Below are 5,097 nucleotides of genomic sequence, written 5' to 3'. Positions count from 1 at the left end.
TTTCTAGTTCGCATGCATATATACACCATCTATAGGTCTCTCTCGCACACTATGTATGATACTCTAGCTAGTCCAAGCTAGATATCTTGGGTGCACTCATCGTACGCACACAGATTCCTTGGATCTTTGCCTGTAACTCTCTCACGCACCACTATGTCGTCTCGGAGCTCTTCCCCCCTCTCTCAAACTCTCCATCCACCTGGGTCACACATACACATGCATATCTCACTCGCACTCGATAGGCCCATCTAATACTCTATCTCTCCCCCTCGTTCTCTCTCCATCTCACACGCGCACACACACAATCTCATGCCCAGCTAGCCAAGTATGATGGTCTCTCACTCAACTGTAGGCACATGCAGTCCCCCTATATGTATATGACTAGCTAATCTTAGTCTCCATCACAAACATGTGCATGGTCTATCTCGATTTCTCTCGGGGCATCGTTCTATCACGCACGCACTCCCTCGATCTCCCACCCATATAGTCCCATCACGATCTCGTCAGGATCTCTCTATCACAAACACACCCTCTCTCCCTTCCCATGCGTCCATGACATCCATGTGTCCCTCTCGACCTTTGTTCCTTGTTGGTCACACCTCTATTGGGCATGTGCTACAGGGGTGTCTCTCTCCGTTGCAAACAATCACACACTAGCTATCTTTGTGTATCTCCTCGCCTCGCTTTTCCATCTCGGAGATGCATGCGTGATATGTTCGCATAAGAAACAAAAAAACACACACTCTCTTTAATTTATCGTTTGTTGTCACTTTCTCTTTCACACACATACTCTTTTTGCACACTTACTCATTCTCCTTCACATGCACTTGATCTGTCTCGACTGAGACACTCTCCTCGGTCCATAGCATATAGATTTATTGAAAAGTCAAACATCACAAAGTTTGACCATGTACGTGGAGAAAAAGAATTACATCTAGTATGGCAAACATATACCATTAGATTCACCATGAGATGTAGTTTTGTATGATGTATCTTTGGTATTGTAGATATAAATAAAATTTGCGTAAACCTGATCAAAGTTTCCAAAGTTTGACTTCTAAAAAATTTACATGCACTGCATTATTGAGCAGATGGAATATCTCTTTCCCCCTCTCAGCTATCCGACGCACCACTCAGCCTTATCGGGGCTCCGCAATCTCTCTCAAACTTTATTGGTCAGTTTGGTTTGTGACCTGACCCTCATGCCTTGATGGCCGGTACTGCCTGGTGTGGACGTGAGATGTAAAATATTTCTGCCTGGCCAGGCTTGTGTGGTGCTGAAGCGTTTGGTTCATGTCTGGGCCAGGCAAAGCATCAACGTCCCATAAATCAATCAATGCATAAATTATTTAATGCTAATATCCATCCATGTTGCTGTTAGCCTCGTGGCCACACGACCAAACACGACCAGGCGTTCGAAATCGGTCGCCTGGGCCAGGCTACTTGCAGTGTCTGGAGTTCAGCCAGGCTAATTAAAGTGCAAGGGAACCCAGGCCAGGCGGGCTTTCTTTTTCACAGGGTAGCAACCAAACAAGCGTGCATGAAATCCAGTCACAACCCCATGCCAGCCAAAAGATGCTCAGGACGCAAGCCAAACTGGCCTTATATCTCCCTGGGTCACACATACACATGTCTCGCTCGCGCTATACATATAGACCCATCCAACACTCTCCGCCCTTGTTCTCTCTCCATGTGACACGCACCCCCCTAAGTACCATAATCCCTCAATCCATCATAGGCGCAAGCACTCCCCCCTCCTAAGTATGATTATCTCTTACTAGCCAACAGGAACACACGTATTGTCTCCTTCCATCCATACGTCTATCTCGATATCTCTCAGGGCATCTTCTATCGCGCACACACCTTGTCACTCGATCTCCCACCCATGTAGTCCCATCACAATCTCCAGGGGATCTCTCTATGACAAACATACACTCTCTCCTCCCCATGTCTGCATTTTCTCCGTATGTCTCTCTCGACCTCTCTCCCTTGTTTGTCAGACCCCTCTTGGCCACGTGCTAGGGGTCTTGCTCTCTCGCTTCCAAACAACCACACACTATCTCCTCACCTTGCCTCCGTTGTCGAAGATGCATGTGTGATATGTTTGCATAAGACATGCACGTTTTTTCTCTACTTTTATCATGTGTTGTCCATGTCTCTTTCACACATGCACACACACTTTTTTCACTCACTCACTCTCTCTCTCTCTCTTATTAGGGACTGTGTCACGTCCATAAGCATATGGATGTTTTGAAAAGTCAAACCTCAGAAACGTTTGACCAGGTATATGTGGAGAAAAACAATTACATCTAGAACGACCATTAGATTCATCACAACATGTACTTACTTCATACTATCATTTATCTTTGGTATTGTAGATATAAGTAATTTCTTTATAAACTTGGTCAAAGTTTCAAAAGTTTGACTTAAAAAAATGTTGGAACTACATTATCGAACGGAGGGAGTAGCTCTTTCTCTCTCTCTCTCTCTGCTATCTCTCACGGGCCTCCCCTCTCACTCGAACTCTCTATACCGACGGATTATACGCTCACTGTGTCAGCGTATAGCTCCATATATTGTTTATTTGACTGGTCATCCAATCCACATGCTGCCTTTGTCAGCTTGTGTTCTGTATCTTCGTGTGCTGGCCCATGTGGCAGTGGGTGAAAATAAGTAAACTAGAGGCCCATCTGACACGCGGTGAAGTAAACAAAGTTGAAACCACTCGGGGTAGCACCCCGCACGCTAGTAAATTGAGGGCGCATTGAGGACAAACTTCTTGCGCGCGAAGGACACACTCGCGCACAATTCACCACTGTGCGGCGGCATGCACAGAAGGACGCACTCGCGCATGCCCAGCACACAACACACACCAGCACACGTGTACACCGGCGTCGTCGCCGGTTGAGATGGACGGCGAGGTAGCCAACAAGCGGAGGCGGCTCGAGCCAAAACCGCATCCGGCAAGCCTGGACTTCATCAGCAGTGTCCCCGACGACACGCTGCTCGTCATCATCGGCCTCCTCCCTACCAAATCTGTCGAGCGGACCGCCCTGCTCTCCCAGAGGTGGCGCCCCCTCTGGCGCTGCGTCCCCCTCAACCTCACCGTCGACAGCTGCCTCTGCGACGGGGATTGCAAACGCATGGCTGCACTCTCCAAGATCCTTTCATCGCACCCTGGGCCAGCCAAACGCCTTGACATACGCATGTTCAGTACCAACTGCAAGGTCCAACCCAAGTTCGACGAGTGGTTCTTATCCCCCTCCCTAGATCAGCTCGAGGAGCTCAGCTTTGAAGCTGGACGATGTCGCTCTCTGTCGCCGTCCGTGCTTCGCCTCACGCCAACACTGCGCCGCACCAGCTTCAGCTCCTGCTATCTTCCCCAGATTAATGTCGCGCCCGCTCTTCTTCTCCCTCAACTCAAGCGGTTCGACCTCTTCGACGTTGTCATCTCGAAGAAGGCTATGGAGCACCTGGTCTGTAGCTGTACTGCGCTTGAGTACCTTCGTCTTAAGCAGATCCACGGGTTCATTAGCCTCCACATCGCCTCGACAAATCTCCGATGGATTTATGCGTCTTGCTGGCCCCGCAACAAGACATCAATTGGGAAGAGATCACTCCAGCCATTCCACGTTATGGTCATTGAGAATGTGTCTTTCCTTGAGAGATTGCTTGTATCGGATCTAGAAGGTCCAACAAAAATCAGGGTCATTGACGCGCCAGAAATTGACAGCATTGGTGTACTCGTCTGCCAAATTCTCCTAGTGTACTCTTCCAATTTTGTAGTATCAAAATTTGACCATAGATTTAACTGACAAAATGTTAATGCATGTCACTAAGAACTATATCGTTGGATTCGTATTTGAACATAATTTCAAATGGCATAATTTTTAGTAACATGCATTGGCATTTTCTTAGGTAAATCTATGGTCAAAATTTTATACTAAATACGAGGTAGTATTACAAAAGTGGGCTATGTAGGCCAAAACATGTGCCAAATTCACTTGTGATACATTTGGCATCGATGCCCCTCCATTTCTCACCTGGTGTCCCAATCTGGATCACCTACTTTGCTCCGGTGCCAAATTAACTCACGCAATGAAAAAACACTGCGTGGGAGAGAGAGAGGACTGAGGCAATAAAAAACACTTGTTTGGGAGAGTGAGAGGCTGGTGTAGTTGGTTCGATTGATTTGTTTATACATGTGGGTCTGCGTGCACAGCGGTGCCAACTCTCTCACATCGCCAGATAGTGGAAGGCAACAAATGCCCAAGCTCTTCACGTGCTCCTAGTTAAATGAGAGGAAACAGAAAGAGAGAGAGAGAGAGAGAGAGAGAGAGAGAGAGAGAGAGAGAGTGAAAAAAATATCACTAGCCAGCCAACCCTATCGTATGAGTGAATGATATTGGTACCTCTTGATGACACGACAATCTTATGCAGCCAACTTCTCTAATATGTTCTCTTCTTTTGCAGATAAAAAAAGATCCGAAAGTGAAAAATGTGCTGCACTATAACAATCTCATCGAATGCCTTGATCTCCATCTTACAGAAATTGATTTGATCGACTACCGAGGCAGCACATCTGAGATTAAATTGGCCAGGTTCTTTATTCTGGAGGCAAGTGTGCTCAAGGTAATGAGGTTTGGCGTTCTCTGGTGCAACAATGAATGGCGTGCTGATCACCGCAAGCGTCTAAGCCTAAATGACAAAGTCTCCACAGAAGCTGGATTTGTTTTTGAAACATCAAGTGGCCAGAGACTCGAAAACTTATTTGCCCATTAGTGACTTGTCAGGGCGGTGGATTTTAGTTTGTACGATAATGCTGCATCCACCTAAAGTAACGAAAGTTCTTACGTAAACTTCCTAGTAATTCCCTCTTCGTAGGTGCAGCATTACTCCTAACATTTGTAATATTAGTTTGAAACTTGTAATATTGCCGTGTCCTATTCTTGCGTTTTCAAAATCCTGCGAATCAAACAGGTCCTGAGTTGGTGATGATGTTGTGCCTCCCATCTTTCACCAATAGCTGTCGGATCTAGATCTGACGCATACAAACCAAGCTTCTCCATTTTTGCAAAAAGATGCCCGCACTTGTTC

Source organism: Triticum dicoccoides, chromosome 4A, assembly GCF_002162155.2.
Source record: "Triticum dicoccoides isolate Atlit2015 ecotype Zavitan chromosome 4A, WEW_v2.0, whole genome shotgun sequence".
Lineage (NCBI taxonomy): Eukaryota > Viridiplantae > Streptophyta > Magnoliopsida > Poales > Poaceae > Triticum > Triticum dicoccoides.
The sequence above is the reverse complement of the archived record's forward strand: the minus strand, read 5'-3'. Positions refer to the sequence as shown.